Below are 18,728 nucleotides of genomic sequence, written 5' to 3'. Positions count from 1 at the left end.
AAACTTCATAGTCCTTTCAAAATAATTTTTCAGCTTCAGGTGAATAATAGCAACTGAATCACCTTCTCCTGAGGTGAACAAATCCCTTTCTCCTTTTTAGCCACGTGTTGCCTGTTACTTTCCTTCAGAAGCGCATTGTAGTAAAAAAAAGAATAATTAGCTTTTTTATTTGGCATCACTTTCTTTCTAGATTGCAGAGCTACACTTTATCAGACTAAAGTTTCCATTCTTCCCCAGGGGCAAACTCCATTTGGGGGGGGGGGGGGGGGGGTCTGTGTCCAACAAGCAAACATCCACGGCTATGTCCCTGAGGGTACCACTGCCATCTGCAATTTATTTAAATTTATACATAAATAATGCTGTTGCCAGGCTCTGTCCCCACATGTCTGTTAGCCCAGTAGCACGGAACAGAGGAGGCGTTTCAGGGTACTTCCCTTAGCTCTGTGCTACAGTTCTGACAGGCAGCGGGCGGACTAATGGGTGGGGAGCCAGCAGCTGCAAAATTCATGTATAGTTTGCTAGGAAGAGGTTACTCGGTATGTCTTCTGCAGGGTTTTCTTGTGAAAACTGTGTATTGCTATTTCCATTGCATGTGGCAACTTCTATGGAGCAGGGAATTTTCATTTTGTGTTATACGGTTTAGGGCTTTATTAAACTGAAGTGCCCTGTTTCTCTGTCCCAGTTGAAAGCGCTATTATTGGATGATGTTGGAATTTTTGTGCTTGGACACACCATTGTAAAAATGTCTGCTATGTTTTAGAGACTGTTTATTTACTCTGTAAACTATTCCATTGTTCAGTAAAAAACATAAATTGAAGAACTGTCTCATTGGTGTGTGTGGTGAAGACTATTCGATTTTGCATATAAAGTGGGCTTAATTTGTTTATGGCTGCAGGCAAATGAAAATAATAACAGAGTTGCCTTTCAATATGCTGGACTAGTCATCTGCTCTCTTCGAGTAGATAAAGCACAGCCAATACTTGCGGAGAGCAAACTTGGCAGATGGCTTTGTTGAATACCTTGTGGTGACCAGGAGAAGGAAGGTCAGCCAGCTTGGTGGTGGTGAAAAGTTCCTTATCTGGGCTACACGACCTGTACCCAATGATCCTGTGGCCTTTAGGTATTTGGTGCAGCCTACCATGACGTGTACAGTAAGGAAGGTTAGAAATCTCTACCATTGCTCTCGTTCACCCTTCCTAGCCTACAGAACCATCAGAAAACATACATTTGTCTTGGAAGTCGAGGCCCTATGCAACTCAGTGATAAACAAGACAAGTGTGAGTTTCCTGACAGCCCATATGTTTCTGACCTTCCTTACTGTACATTTCATGGTAAGCTCTGCATTGGAACTGATTTCACATCCCATAACCTGATGATGCTGAGTTGCCTACAGACAGATCTATCAAGTTTTGTCAACTACAAAAATGCAAGAGTTGTCTTTTTATTAGTTTTTAGGTGAGACATACTATTTCTTTTTATATTTTTCTTAGTTATTATTACTACTTTATTATATTTTTCTGATGTATGTACTGTGGAGTTCATCTCCTACCATGCTCAATCGTGTCGCCCCTCCCAATAGGCAATCAAGTGACCTCCTTTTGGTCTCTCATTATCCATCTGTCTATGATCTAATACTGCCTTTTTCACATACACCAAGTTTGCACATTTGTTGATTCAAAAAACTACCATCTTCCGTCTAATCTCGAATTGGGTGCTTTATAAACTTACAATTTTTACTATAACTTTCTCTCTAATCTTTCTCAATTTTTCCCTCTGCTATCCCCTGCCCTGCGTGTGGGGGGGAAGAGAGACGCCCGCCCACTGATTGGGGCATGTCAGCTTTCATCGCGTCCTCTCCCTCCCCGGCCAATTGTAGGGAAATGTAGTCTGTAGAGCCCTGTGTTATTTCCGTCACGTTCCGTGCATGCACCGTGCGGTACAATAGCAGCGGCCCATGCATGGCGCCAGACGCCAATCATATGGCATTACCCCCTATATAGCGTTTTCATCCTACATCACATCGATAGACCCACCAAGGTTAACCGTTGCTGCCAAAACTGCTGTTTCAAGGTAAAACCCTATATGAAAATCCCTTTCCCCTGTCTGACTGTATGGTGTGTTACTGCAGTTTCCCACCTGTCCTTTACTATGTCCTAAAACTCAGTTCATTCTTTTCAGATTGTATTCTCTGCTGCTGCCTGTTTTGATAACTTTACCTCCCCATTATTTGAGGGGGCAGGTGATCTGTAGCAGATTTATGGTCACCTTTTATATGTAAGATGACCGGTTTCCCAATAGTCTAACCATCAATATGAATGAATTATTCTCCTTATGTTTGCCTTTAAATTTAGTTTTACAAGGTCTATATTCAAAAAACCCCCATTTCACTTTTTATTTTCATTTTCATCTCCCAAGTCATCCTCCGTATATTCCTTTCCACAGTGCGTAGTCTAAGCATCCTTGGCTCCTTCCTAATTATTCCCTTTATCGGTGTAAGTAATTTATGCTTCTCTTTGGCATATTATCACTCTTCACTTGCATCAACCACTCATGTCCCATGGTTCCCTTCTGTTTTTCAGATGTCAACCATCTCATTCCCCATTACCCACCCAGCACCTTCACCTTTTTTACCCCCTCCCTTTTCCTCCCTCCCCCCCTTTCCTTTTCCCCTCACCTACTCCCCTTTTTCCTTTTCCTCTCCCCACAACCCTTCCCCACTCCTCCTCACTCTAATTTTTGTCTTTACAATTGTGCCACTTTTCACATAGGATCATTCATATTCACTAATTTTTGCTTTATCTTGTCGGCTAGATTCTAGCCGAACAACTTTTTTAGGCCCTATTTGGCACTTCCCTATATGCACTACCCAGTGACGGTTCCTTTTGATTTGACACTGACCTGAAGGATAGAGATCATTATATGGGTGAGCGATTGACGATGGGCATGGTAATCAACAGCCTATTCCACCGTGCTACTACCACTCTTGTTTCTTATAACCGTTTTGTTCTGTATCTCAAATTAATGTAATGTTTTTAATTCTGTCTTTTTCTGTTCTATGCATTGCTACATCTAACTGTATCTAAAACATCCCCTGATGAGCCCAAAGCGGCGAAACATGTCAGGACAATCACTCCAATGCTATTGCTGAGTGATCAAATTTTATCAACTGTTTAGAACTTTAGATGTATCCTTGTACATGTGCACATAACTTATATCTTAAACGTTTTTCTTAACTATGTCCTGTATGTAATAAAATAGCTTGTTATATTTTTTCTATTTTTGTTGTGGAGTATTGAAATTACTTACCCTCTTTTTATGGCACCCCGAAAAATCCCGCCAAAAAACCCTTCCTTGTCCATATAGGTGAGACATACTATGTTGGCAAAAGAAAACCGCAATAGAATTTATGACCACCTACAGTATATTCGATTTTTTTTTTAAACTCATAAGCTCTCAAAAGGAGTTTTCAAATTTTAGATATTATTTTAAACTTAAAAAAAAAATTACATTTCAATATGGATGGAGACGTATGGTTTCCTGTTTCCTTCAGTTAAAGTCCCACCTTTCCCCTTTTCCCCTTCTTTTTCATATTATTTTAAACTTCCTGTAAGCAATATTAATGTTGTAGCCCGGATAATGAGTGTTGAAGGTTTTGCTCACTGCACAGTGTTGCCACATGTATACAATAATGAGCAAAAGCTCATTATTGTATAGGGGCTCACAGAAAAGGAAGGCTAGTCCTGTGTTTGAACACCCAAACAAATCTGCCAAGTTCGGTGAAGATGTGGGCGTGGCAAGTGGTCGTGGCAGTGACTGATAGAATAATTTGTCCCCGGGATTGTTGTTAAATGTCAAAAAATACACCTAGGTTAAAGATTCCCTTGATACAATACAATATTGAGGGTACAGTGTTGGCCAGTAGTACAAAGGATAAAGATTTGGGGGTACTTTTTTTCGATGATTGCAAAATGAGCAAATAGTGTGTCCAATTCTGGAGACCCCACTTACAAAAAGATATTGATAGGACTAAACGAGTCCAAAGATGGGCGAGACTTCAGATCTATACTCTAGACCAGTGTTTCTCAATTCCAGTCCTCAAGGCACCCCAATAGGTCATGTTTTCAGACTTGCCATTATTTTGCACAGGTGATTTGATCAGTTTCACTGCCTTAGTAATTACCACAGCCATTTCATCTGAGGGAAATCCTGAAAACATGACCTGTTGGGGCGTCTTGAGGACTGGAGTTGAGAAACACTGCTCTAGACAAAAAAAAACCCTCATATATAATTAAGAAAAAATGGGGCAGACTTGATGCACGACTTAGTGTTTTTTCTCTTTGTTGTTTATAAGGATTGCCTCAACGGAATGGCTTGCTGTCTCCCTGGTGCTGAATTCGGCATGTGGTTGACCAGGTAGACAAATAACTGGAAGGGACTGGGCATGATCCAACTGTCTCGGTTCATGTTGGGACCAGTAACAGAATACAGGGAAGATAGAGGATCCTTAAGAATCAATTTAAAGAACTATACTGCAAGATGAAGGGAAGGACTCCAAAGCTCTCCAAAGACTCCAAAGTGGAATATTGCCTGTGCCATGTGCATCACAGGAACACAAAAGGCAGGGGGAGCTTAGAGAACTGAATGCATGGCTAAAGACCTGGTTTAGGAGGAAAGCACTAGAGCACTGGGCTGACTTTTTCATTAGGGTGCAACCTACATGCTAAAGATGGGTTGAACTTAAATGGAAGGTGGTTGGGGGTCGGCTGTGCTAGGGAAGACATTTATTGGAAGGCTGGAGCAGTATTTAAACTATGATTGAGGGGGAGGCAGAATTAGAATATAATGGGGCAGACAAGTCAGACAGGACCCCTGTCTGACCCAGACACTGGGTGGGTAGAATGATGGAAGATGGGGGGAGGGCTATGTCAGGTGATAAGGATTTCCCCATGTTAAAAACAGCCATTGAAATTTATAGTACTGTTTGTTGTACTAAAAAAAAATTTAAAAAATGCAAAACACAAGTGCAAACTGACAATTATTATTATTATTATTATTATATGACTATAAATTAAAGTGTTCGCCAAAGCCAGAAGTCTGCCAAGCAAAATAAAAGAGTTGGAAGCTTTGGTGCATGAAGAGAACTATGGTTTAATTGCTGAATCTTACAAAAAGAAAACAATGGTGTGCTGTCCCTTTAAATCTCAAAAATAACAAATGACTGTTTCATTTATTATTAGTGTAAAAACAAATATATATGTGCCAACATTTAAATCATATGTAAATCAATGAAAACACCCAAATATAAATTAATACATACGTGAAGCAACAATTAATGCAAATGCTTTTAAATCACATGTAAAAAGTGCAAGTGCAAAATAAACAAATAAAAAACATATATGATAAAATATAATGTGCAATATTTCTCAGATCGAGTTTTAAAGTCCATCAAAAAACATCTATTAAAATAAAAAGTCCATACATAGTTGATGGTGACAAAGTACTCAGCGCTCAAAAGTGCTCCTTATAAAGAAAAAAAGAGGGGCCTCTTACCAGATGTAATTGATCTCAAATTACAGAGATCACAAGTGCAGAAACTCCATCTCCAAAGTGAACTTTCTCATTGGAAAATAACTTCTGATACTGCACTGTTAACAATGGGTGGAAGAACCCAACCTTTGGATTCATAAAGCTGCTCTCCACAAAAGGCATATGCAAGGTACAAACGGGGAGAAGCTTCATAGCGTAATATAGTTAAAGTGTTACTAAACCCAGGACCCAGCACTCACTATATCTGGTCTCCCACAGTACACAGAACATGTAAACGCATTTATTTTATTAAATATAAACTGCTAAATACATTTTCTCATCAGCAGTATATAACAGTCTTGTGCAAAATCAAAAAAAATTTACTAAAGCGCTGAAATGGATATAAGTGAAACTAATTGTATTGTTATAGGGTAGTATCCCTGTGAAAATAATCCAATTGTGACTTATGCCCCGTACACACGATCGGACATTGATCGGACATTCCGACAACAAAATCCATGGATTTTTTCCGACGGATGTTGGCTCAAACTTGTTTTGCGTACACACGGTCGCACAAAGTTGTCGGAATTTCCCATCGCCAAGAATGCGGTGACGTACACCACGTACGACGAGACTAGAAAAGGCCAGTTCAGGACCAAGCGCGGCACCCTTTGGGCTCCTTTTGCTAATCTCGTGTTAGTAAAAGTTTGGTAAGAGACGCTTTTTCAGACTCGTGGTTTTCAGATCGTTTTCTGCTGTTCAGTTTGTGCTTGTGGGTTTGTATCTGCTCTTCAGTACCATTGACTCTTGTCATTGTGTTCTTGTTCGTTCGTTACTGTTTTTCGGGTCGCTCTTCACAGGCCTTGCTGTTCTTCAGTACGTTCTGTTACTTAGTTCTGAGCAGCCGACCATTTTCTAGCCATGTTGCGTATACGTACTCCTCGTAGAGTTCGTGCTGTGAGGGGGCTTGGTGTTGGGGTCCTGACCTTGACACAAGTCCAGTCCATGAACAGGGTGGGGAGGAGTTCATGGACCAAGAATTGGTTGCTTCAGCGTGACCAGTTCTGTCATATGCCTTTGCTCCGTGAGATCCGTGAGAATAATCCTGATGATTTCAGGAACTTTCTCCGGATGACGGATCCCGTTTTTCACTGTTTGTTGGCTTTGCTGACCCCCTATATCAGCAGGCAGGATACCTGCATGAGGCAAGCCATCACTGCGGAGCAAAGGCTAGTCGCCACCCTGCGGTACTTGGCGACGGGGAGAAGCCTGCAGGACTTGAAGTTCTCGACGGGCATCTCCCCCCAGGCTCTGGGGATCATTATCCCAGAGACCTGTTCTGCCATCATCCAGGTCCTGCAGAAGGAGTATATTAAGGTAAGATTTTTATCCTTTAATATCACATTTTATTGTATTTAATGTTTGCTAATGTATTGTATTTCTTTCCTCATTCCCTAATTACCATGGTTGTAATATGCTGTGAATGTCCCCTTTGTCCTCATGCATGCTGGATTTTTATCTAATTATTTTTTCGTCCTTCACACATATTTGCCTTCACTTACCTCCCCAGCATGGTCTCCTGGCCCTATATTCACCTCATGTAGTCACTTAACAATGTATTTTATCAGTTCCATAGTAGTGCTTTACCCCAAACACCCCCTAAAATGTTTTTAAATGTGATTTGTTTTTTAAATTCAGGCAGATTGCAAGAGGCTTTTTTTGTGTATTTTTATCTTTGTATTATGACACTTCTTACCTGTCCAGTGGGCTGCCAATAGTGTAACTAAGGATGGGCTGGCCAAAGTAACACACATTATTTAGGCATTCATCTCTCAATGGTGGGTGTTCCTTATCCCTTTCATGACTAAGCCTATTTTTGAAATTTGGTGTTTACAAGTTAAAATCCATATTTTTTGCTAGAAAATTACTTAGAACCCCCAAACATTATATATATATATTTTTTAGCAGAGAATCTAGAGAATAAAATGGAGATTGTTGCAATATTTTATATCACACAGTATTTGTGCAGCGGTGTTTTAAACGCAAATTTTTGGAAAAGGGACACTTCCATGAATTTAAAAAATACAAACAGTAAAGTTACCCCAATTTTTTTGTATAATGTGAAAGATGATGTTACGCCGAGTAAATAGATACCAAACATGTCACGCTTTATAATTGCACGCACTCGTGGAATGGCGACAAACTGTGGTAGCTATGAATTTCCATAGGCGACGCTTTAAATTTTTTTTACGGTTACCAGGTTAGAGTTACAGAGGAGGTCTAGGGCTAGAATTATTGCTCTCGCTCTGACGATCGCGGCGATACCTCACATGTGTGATTTGAACACCGTTTACTTATGCGTGCGCGACTTCCGTATGCGGGGACGGGGGCGCTTTAAAAAAATTTTTTTATTTATTTTATTTATTTTTAAACTTATAAATTGTGTTTAAAAAAAAATGTTTTTTTTTTACTTTTATTGCTGTCACAAGGAATGTAAACATCCCTTGTGACAGTAATAGGTGGTGACAGGTACTCTTTAGACCCCCGATCCCTCCTCTGCACTTCAAAGTATTCAGATCGCCGAAAACGGCGATTCTGAATACTGTGTATTTTTTAAAATTCGGCGCCATTGGCAGCCGAGTAAACGGGAAGTGACGTCATGACGTCGCTTCCGCGTTTACATTGAGAAGGCTGGAACGAAGCCACCCACAGCTTCGTTCCAGCCCGCCCACAGCCGCCGGAGGCACCCGATTGGACACCGGGCCTCCCGATCGCACGGGAGGCCCGGTAAGAGCGGTGGGAGGCGGCGGGAGGGGGGGATGTCCCCTCCCGCTCCTCTGGTATAACAGCGGCTTTTAGCCGCATCAGTTGTTATATACGGATATCCGATCGCCCGCTCGAAACAACGGTACCGGGATGATGCCTGCAGCTGCGGGCATCATCCCGGTATAACCCCCGAAAGCCGAGTACACAGATGTGCGTACGGTCGGCGGGAAGGGGTTATACTTTGGTCTTTAAAAACTCCCTCAAATAAATTATCTTGATGTTGGCCAAGAATGTTTGTGTCTAATCTGCTTTCCCTGTTTATGTGCAAAATGACTAATTTTTTGTTGTTGTTTGACTCCACAGTTTTCTTCCACGCCACAGGAATGGCAGACTGTGGCCTCCCACTTTGCCCAGCGGTGGGACTTTCCTAACTGTGGAGGGGCAATTGATGGGAGAACAGGTCCACATCGTCCCACCACCCAACTCAGGGTCATACTATTTCAACTATAAGGGGTTCAATAGTATTGTGATGTTGGCGGTGGTGTCGGCTGGAGGCTGGAATTCAAAATGAACCAACATTGATGGCGCTTGAAAGTGGCCTTCCTGGCTTTCCTCCCCTGAGTGCCTGTGATGTCCTTCTAAGATACCTTGAATACTTTGTGGGTAGGAGGGCTATCAATATGCCAGGCAATGTCTGGAACATTTTACAAATAAACAAAAAAATTTAACTACTAAAATCTTTGGTGACATTTACTGCTTGTGTTTCTTTTAGCTGACCCTGACAGAAATGTGGTGAGCCCTGAAAATGGCGTGATTGTGTAACATTACAAAGCATTGTTGCGTGTTATTTACTAAAGGCCGAGACACTTTGCACTACAAGTGCACTTGAAACTGCACTTGTAGTGCAAAGTGGATTTTCCCTTAGGAAATAACCCCCATTGTCACTGAAAACACCAATTAGAGCACAACAAAAGTGTTGGAGCGTTGAGACAATAATCCACACATTTTTAATTAACAATCTTTTTAATACCAGCACAATCACATGTGCATTTAGAAAAGGTTTTTAAAACAAACCAACATGTTTGTTGTATAAAAATTTTTGGGGTCACATTAGAAAAAGTAGAAATGCCCATTTAAGATAAAACAGGCATGTTTAAACCAACAAGAAAGACACAAATCTTGAACTTACAAAGTTCACATTTGGTAGAACTTGAAGGCAATATCAGACATGAGTATTTACAAACTGTGTTTGATATTGTATTCAGATGGGGTGAAGTCACCCCTAGAAAAGCCAAATTTTGAAGATGCACACCAATTGCCGAATGTCAACATATGCTACCTGCCATCATGGGGGATCAAGGGACGTGTTTTTGGGGTGCAACCCCTTCCTCACAGCTACTTTATTATTGAGGAAGGGGTTGCACCCCCAAAACACGTCCATTGATCTCCCGTGATGGCAGATAGCACATGTTGACACACTGTGTGCCTCTTCAAAATTTGGCTTTCGCAAATATGTCAAAAAGTGGTAAAAATTTTTAGCTCACAAAAAACACAAACAAAAAAAAGGATTTAGAGGGATTTTAAACTCTCCCTAAAACATCAATGATGTTCTTCATTTGTTGTTGAACATCATTGATGTTTTTAAGGATGTTTTCCAAGTCCCTATTACACCCCATGACCTCCCTGATCAGGATCTGTGCACTTTCTGAGGTGAAATGCCCTGGATCCACAACATCACGATCACCTAAAAAGATAGAAACAAAAACACACCATGTATTATAAATATGCAGGCATCCATCTCTTACCTGAGCCTGTGGTCGCAGACACTCACCTGTTGTGGTGTCAATTTCCACCACGTCTTCCTCCTCCTGCTCTGCTTGGCTTGGGTGGATTTCCCCTTCTTCCAGTGGTGGGGGGGTCTGTGGTCTCCTCGGATGAGGGGTGTCCTCCGAGTCTTTTATCCCCTATGTAAAAATAAAATAGGTATACTTAGCACACAGATATTTGATGGCAGAAATAGGAATATGAAACATTGCTTAGAAGTGGGGTGCAATTGTCTATTTTGGCAGAGTTCCAAGATGTAGAATTTTTAGTGTCCTTTGTCAAGCTTCAATACTTTACCTGTTTTGTACAAGCTTCACAGATGGAGACACCCCTATAGTATACACTGGAGCACCTGTGTGGACCCCCTAATAAAAAGGGTTTTCTTGTGTCCCACACTAGTGCTCTAGAGTCCAGATGTGAAAACTGCTGCTGAGTGTCCTCTCCTTACACAGAATCTAGTTTGCATTTCATTCTAGTTACAAACCCATCTACCCAACCAAATTATTTGCAGACAAGTAGGCCATAAAAAATGTGGGCAAATGCATATGGCCAAAACAATGGTGTTTTCTAGGCAGAATGAACAATGTTTTATACGAACGAATAATGTGCCCATGAACATGAAAGTTGCCATTTTAAACTGGATAACAGTTAAGAAAAGCACATGGAGCAGCACGAACGTAATAAACATAAAGAATAGGAACACAGGACAACTACTTACTTTTTTGCAGCACTCTCCGGATCTTTCTGTACTGCTCGTGCTCTCTTAATTTGAGGTCCGGCCACCGCTTCCTGAGCTGATCTTTTGATCGTCGTACCCTGAAATTCCGGTGCAGACTCTTGACCACTTTCGCCATGATCTTGGCCTTTCGGACATTGGGGTCGGGGTAAGGTCCATACTTCCCGTTATAGTCGGCCTTCTTCAGGATGTCGACCATCTCCAACATCTCCCCAAAGGACATATTTGAGGCCTTAAATCGTCTCCTTCTGGATCAGGACATTTCTGACTCCAGGCTTTCCTCCCCCTTCTCCTCGTTGCTGTAATTAGCACGCACCTGCTGTGTCTTCCCCATGTGCTCTTCCCCCACTGCGCTGAACAAGAAGGGGCGGGGAATAGAATAGAAAGAACGTCAGGGGCGGGCGGAATTTCACGCATGCGCAGTGTGTATAAAGCGTAACACGCGTGCGTAGTACGTACGATCTGTGAGTGGAGGAAGGAGTATCGGAGGCGCTGATTGTGATAACGAAGGTAAGATCTAAACTTGGGCCTATACTGCTTCTAGATTGAGGCCTATATTGTAACAAGATTAGGAGAGTTTTGCCTGACATTAGGGTTTGTCTTGTGTCTTGCAGATAAAATGGATGGCTTCAATGACCACAACTTCCTGCCCCTGTTAATAGACAAATATAGGGAGTAGCCCTGAGGCAGACAGCGCTGGAGAAACTGCTGGAGTTGGTGAAGCCGGTGGTCCCCACAGCAACCATCCCCTATTTAAAAACCAAAATTGGTGGCCTGAGGAGCACTTATCTTAGGGAGTGCAAGAAGGTCACGGATTCCCAGAGATCCGGGGCTGCAGCAGATGACATTTATGTCCCCAGGCTGTGGTACTATGAGAGACTGCAATTTCTGTCAGACCAGACTGAAGTCAGGGAATCCCTCTCAACCCTTCCTTCCACTCTTCCTTCCACCCCAGCTGAGGCTTCCGATGTCCAACCTGGGACTTCCAGCCAGGAAGAAGTGGAGGAGCCCAGCTTGAGCCAGTTATAGCATTCTTCAACAGATTTCTGGCCAATAAAGAAATGATATTTACTAGATGTTATTATTGATCACTAATTGGTAAAGTGTTTTACATATCAATAGACAGTAGTGGGCAAAAATAATTGGGACAAGAATGAAAAATGCTGGGCTTAGAATGATAGTCTTTTATATTTGTTAACATTCAATTTGCAACAGTCATGAGATGAAAATTGTGTGTGATTGATGAAGTAAAAACTAAAGCTGTTTCCTATACCACACAGACGTGCCTGGAGGAAGCTAAGACAAGCAGACTTATGCGGGCCTATACCTAACCAGGGAACCTGCAGACCCCTCTGGACCTCGGCCCACTTTAATTTGAGGTTTATCAAAATATCTCCTTTTGGCTCAATACTGGAATCCGTGACCTGATTCCACTCACCTTTATATCTTTTTAGCGGGCTATTACCCCCCACCTTCCATACTCCATCAAGCAGGCTGTTTTTCCAGCCCTCATAGGGGAAAAGGGGAGGACTGTGTCTGTTCCGCCTTTTGGGGGACATCCTTTGTGAAGCAACCTCAGCCCACCCTGGCTTTCACTCCTGCGGTTTACTTGGTCTTTTCTCTATCTGCTTCAACCTTGGTCTTGCGATTCCTGTGTGGCCGTGACGGACGGCAATTTGTTTAAGTCGCACTGGATGCTGGAAATGTCCTTAGGAAGTTTTACATAATTTTCAAGGGGTCAGTATGAATTTCTTGCTTATAGATGCCTAGAATTTACCAATGATGTTAACAACTGTTGAAATGTGAACTGAACCTTGTAATGCAAACCAAAATGCTTTCCACTGCCTCCTGTTATGAATATCTGAGAATTTCTTTCACTTATTTCTGTTCTGCTTTTTTGTTAACTTTTTAGATGAAACACCCACTCTGACCAATTATCGTTACCCCTGAAGAAGAGGTCAACTTTTTTACATACCTCGAAACGTTGGGTTTCTATGATTATTGGTTATTTACCTGTATCATTGCAATTGGTCAATTTTCCTTTACAATTGTATCTTCCCATTATACGCATCCATTTTTACTGTATATACGGTTAGGTCATGGTAATGTGTTTTAAGAAATGTTTAATGAATAAACTTTAATACTTTTATACAAAATTTAAAAATTTCCTACTATTTTCTACTTTACCAGAGGTGACCCCGCCATAAAGTCCCGTTAGAGGTATTGCACTCCGATAGGGGGTGCTTGTGTTTGGCTAGAAATTGGGATGGGGGCCCACCTTTAGAAACTTACAGTGCCTACTGGGATGACACCTCCCTTTCTTTCTAAAAACTAAAACTATGTCCCTTTTTCATACACAGGAAGACCTCAGCCAGGAGGAGGCTGTGGAATGTGGCAGCCAGGAGGAGGCTGTGGAATGTGGCAGCCAGGAGGAGGCGGGGCTAAGTGGCAGCCAGGAGAAGCCTGGGACCAGTAGGAGCCTGACCAAATCTCAGGTCCCTCCCCTCCACCTTCCAACCAAAAGACCCAGGAAGGGGAGTCACGTGCAGGATTCAGCACTCAGGCTCATTCAAGAGGCTTCTGCGTCCCTCAGAGCCACCCCCACTCCTGAAGAGGCCTTTGCCTGCATGGCTACCACCAAACTGCAGGGCATGCAGGAGGGCCAACGCCAGCTGTGTGAGGACCTTCTTTATAAAGTCTTAACTAAGGGGGTGGGGGGGGGAATCACACCCAATACCCATGTGATTGAGTTGGAACATCCTCCTCCTCCTCCCACAACTCCACCACCACAGCCACAGCGTGGAAGGAAGCATGGAAGGAAGACCAGAGAGTGATGACCCTGGGTTCAGTCTGGTCTGGCAAAAGATGCAGTCTCTTGTATGACCACAGCCTGGAGACACAGATGTCATCTGCTGCTTTCATGATCTCTGGGACTTCTGGACCAGACTGCACTCCCTTAGATATGGACTCCTCAGGCCACCAATTTTGCAGTAAAATAATTGATGTGTGCCCTGGGGGTCAAAGGCTTCACCAATTTCTGCTGTTTCTCCAGCGTTGCCTCCCTCTTTGTTTGGTTGTGAGCTCTTAATAAAGGTTTTTTGGTTTCAATTAGACTCGCCTATGTGTGTTTTCCTTCAAAAAGGACAGTTTGTTTGTGAGGAGGCAGGTACATTTCAAAAATACAATGTGAAATTAACAAGGGACACCAACACCAAGCAATCTCCTTGAGATTAATAAATAATACAAGATAATAATGGTGTTGTGGTAACTTGACACACAAAACACACACAAAAATATTCTGGATGTTAAATAACAAAAAAAAAAAAAAAAAAAACAAAAAAAAAAAGATCAGCCTTTAAAAAAATACAAACAAAAAAAAAAACAAAAAAAATCACATCAGGCTTTAAAAAAAACAAAACAAAATCACATCAGGATTTAAAAAAAACAAAAAAACAAAAAAAAAAAATGATATAGATTTTTGGTCAGATGTGACAAATCATAATATATTGAGGGAATCACGATAAATAAAAAAGAAAGAAGTTTGTGAGAACTCTGTGTGAATATCAGCAGCAAAACTACTTCGTTCTTCCTGCATTATAAAGAAGAAGATAGTGCGCTGTATTAAACAATTTTAAAGATTGCTGCGTGCTGAAAGTGCTCTCTCCATTCCGAACGCTAATTTTACCAGACCGAGCTGTTCCGTCTCGGAATTTCTTCTGAGCATGCGTGGCACTTTGTGCGTCAGAATTGTCCACACACGGTCGGAATTGACGCGATCGGATTTTGTTGTCGGAAAATTTTATAGCCTGCTCTCAAACTTTGTGTGTCGGAAAATCCAATGGAAAAAGTCTGATGGAGCCCACACACGGTCGGAACTTCCGACAACACGCTCCGATCGCATATTTTCCGTCGGAAAATCCAACCGTGTGTGTACGGGGCATTAGAGAGGTTCCCGATTTGAGGTTGGTTGATAGCCGTTCTGAGTTATATTAAGTATGCATTTCACTCATCAATATCAAGCATAGTCCCATATGTAATGAAAAACAAAATCTGTTCAGCAAATTCCCCCAATATTGCTGTATAATGTGAAGGTTTCCAAAAGGATATTCTCAGCAGTGGCGGCTGGTGCTCCATTTTTTTAGGGGGGCGCAAACAAAATCCCAAACAACATCCCCCCCCCCCTTTACGTCACTCGCCCGTGATGATGGGCCTATAGACACACAGAGGGATAGAATGGATAAGATAGATAGATAGATAGATAGATAGATAGATAGATAGATAGATAGATAGATAGATAGATAGATAGATAGATAGATAGATAGATAGATATACAGATAGATATACAGATAGATATACAGATAGATAGATATACAGATAGATAGATAGATAGATAGATGCAGTTATATAGATATACAGATAGATATACAGATATACAGATAGATAGATAGATAGATAGATAGATAGATAGATAGATAGATAGATAGATAGATAGATAGATAGATAGATAGATAGATAGACAGACAGATAGATAGACAGACAGATAGATATATATAGATAGATAGATAGATAGATAGATAGATAGATAGATAGATAGATAGATAGATAGATAGATAGATAGATAGATAGATAGATAGATAGATAGATAGATAGATATATGCAGTTATGTAGATAGATAGATAGATAGATAGATAGATAGATAGATAGATAGATAGATAGATAGATAGATAGATAGACAGATATACAGATAGATAGATAGATATATGTAGATAGATAGATAGATAGATAGATAGATGCAGTTATGTAGATATACAGATAGATAGATATACAGATAGATATACAGATATATAGATAGATATATGCAGTTATACAGATAGATAGAGAGAGAGACATGTAGATAGACAGATAGATAGATAGATAGATAGATAGATAGATAGATAGATAGATAGATAGATAGATATATGCAGTTAGATAGATAGATAGATATATGCAGTTAGATAGATAGATAGATAGATAGATAGATAGATAGATAGATAGATAGATAGATAGATAGATAGATAGATAGATAGATAGACAGATAGATAGACATGCAGTTAGATAGAGATATACAGATAGATAGAGATATACAGAGGTGGATAGATAGATAGATACAGATAGATAGACAGACATGTAGGTAGATAGACAGACAGACATACAGACATACAGATAGATAGATAGATAGATAGATAGATAGATAGATAGATAGATAGATAGATAGATAGATAGATATATGCAGTTATATAGATATACAGATAGATAGATATACAGATAGATAGATAGACAGATAGATAGATATATAGATAGATAGACAGACAGACAGATAGACAGACAGACAGACAGATATATGCAGTTATATAGATATACAGATAGATAGATAGACATGCAGTTAGATAGAGATATACATATATATATATATATATATATATATATATATATATATATATATATATATACAGAGATGGAGAGAGAGAGAGAGAGAATGCACAGGATGACTCCAGGACGCAGTGCTGGGAGCCCCCGTGATTTACACATACAGCAGATGTGTAATGAAGGCTCCAGCACATTTGTCGGGTGAAGGGCTGGAGCAGAGATTGATGCCTGGCAGGGCAGAGGTGAAGCACGGCTCCCTCCACCCTCCGATCACAGACTGAGAAGAATAGGCTGTCAGTGACACAGTACCTTGTCTTCTCCCTTCTCCATTCACACAGAGCGGCCCGAAACAGGAAGTGACACGCCGCCGGGAGACAGCACCGCCCAGACAGGAAGACACAAAGGAGAATGGCCCAATCAGCGTGTAGAGGCGCACTGCACAGCGCCACAGGGCACAAAAAAACCCCGCAAATGAAGCGTCTTGCCTGCAATCACGGGATTGCATTGGCATGACGCTTCCATAGTGCACCGTGTCCGGCGCCCGCCCGGAACTCAGTGCACTTAAAGGAAGTTTTTTTTTTTTTTTTTAAAGGGACATTTTTTTTTTTTTTTTTTTTTTTGGGGAGAGGGGGGCGGCGCCCATGCGCCCCCTATGGACAGGCCGCCACTGATTCTCAGGTATCACGAATATATGCAATAAAAAAGAAAAAACTTCATTGTGCAGTAACCGATTATTTAAAACAGCAGCACTTCAACGAGTGCACTCACATAAGCCTGGATATTCAAATGCCTGGATGGAAGATAACAAAAAATCACGTGTCGGGTGATGCAAGGCATAGGAAGAGTCAGTGACGCATAGTATTGAGGCTGGTCAGCAGCTTGTAACGAGCGGTGTGAGGATTCACCGCGCCCCAATCGGCTGATTGTCATCTTCCATCCAGGCATTTTAATATCCAGGCTTATGTGAGTGCACTCGTTGAAGTGCTGCTGTTTTAAATAATCAGTTACTGCACAGTGATGTCTCTTCTTTTTTATTGCATATATTCGAAAATAGCGATTTGATGAACATTTGCACAATTATTGCAGGGCCCAAAAAATCAGTAGCACTTTTTTTTATTCTATAGGTCATGTGCTTTCAGAAAATCTATGGTTTGAGGGGTCTTTTACAAACTCTGAAAGCTGTAAGGGAAAAATGGCAACCTCCAGCTTTTTACATTAAATTGTTTTTATTTACTAATTTGCGCACCTTCAGTTTTCACCATTTCACAAAAAGGTGCAATTTAAAATGTACAAATATTTGTTATTTATTAACTCAATACAGGTTAAGCTTTATATTTAGTAGGAATTTTGTAAAATTTGCTGTGTTTTTATCTGCTAATAATGATTTTAGTGTATTTTTAGAAAAAATATTGTTTTGATAAACATTTGCACAAATATCATTGTGCCCTAAAAATCAGGACTGAGCTGTATGTTCCTGTTATTGCGCATTTTACATGTTTGGATGTTCTGTTTCGGCCGCCTTCCTTTTTTTATGCAATGCTGTTTTTACTCTGGATGCATGTAGGTGCAATACTTTATATTAAATGCAACCCTTAAGAGGTTTTTGGGCGGAGTCCCCTGGATGCTCTGGAGCTGTTCCTGACATGGTTCATTTGTATATCCCCTGCTTGACCCTTCATAATAAAGGGTCCTGGCTCTCTAGTAAGAGTCCAACCTATTTTGGAGGTGGCATGAATTAATAAATTCCATTTAATAATGGAGTTTGCCGTTTGACTATTATGGTCCATTTGAGAGACTGATTTTTCTGGACTGTTCATTTATTTATCATTTTTTTTTATTTACATTTTTTTTCAGTATTTTTAATATCAATCACTGTAGCGCAACACACCTTTATTTTGTTTCTTGTTTTTTTGTGGTAATATCTCACATTTGTGGTGCTGCTTCTTTTCACACTAAATTATCTTTTCACATGCGCAGTATTATTTCATTTACCTAAAAATCAGTAGCGCCTTATTTTTATTCTACTAGCTATTTGCTTTCAGAAACGATATATAGTTTGGTGGTCTTTTACCTACTCTGAAAGTTGTAAGGGAAAAATAAAAAAGCAATGAAAGTTTAAAAGTGGAGCATAGAGCCTGGAAGCGAAAGGTTAAGGCAGTGAAAGGTACACAGTAATGATAAAAACAACAACAAAAATCTGGCTGCGGTGTCACCCGACTCATCAGCACGTGATGACGTCATGCAGACTCCAGCCAATGTTGCTTCCACAACAGAGATCTATCATGCACAGGATGGTCAAAATATCTTTCTAATACATTCACCACAATGTCAAATATAGCAAAAGATGCACATGTAAATTGTAATATTAAAAAAAGAATATATTAAAAAAAAAATTAAAATAAACTAGAATGAAAAAAGCCTTTCAACATGAAAGCGCTCCATCTTGTGGTCATACGTATATATGACATTG

The 18,728-nt window shown here is 40.7% G+C and overlaps 1 protein-coding gene across 1 annotated transcript in view; it reads right to left on the bottom strand.

Moving 5' to 3' along the window:
• The window catches only part of SLC43A1 (solute carrier family 43 member 1), a 639,315-nt gene that overhangs the window by 39,738 nt on the left and 580,849 nt on the right, over positions 1 to 18,728 (bottom strand). The window lies entirely within an intron of this gene.

Source organism: Aquarana catesbeiana, linkage group LG08, assembly GCF_042186555.1.
Source record: "Aquarana catesbeiana isolate 2022-GZ linkage group LG08, ASM4218655v1, whole genome shotgun sequence".
NCBI lineage: Eukaryota > Metazoa > Chordata > Amphibia > Anura > Ranidae > Aquarana > Aquarana catesbeiana.
Note: the sequence above shows the minus strand (reverse complement) of the source record. Positions and strands in the feature narration are given on the sequence as shown.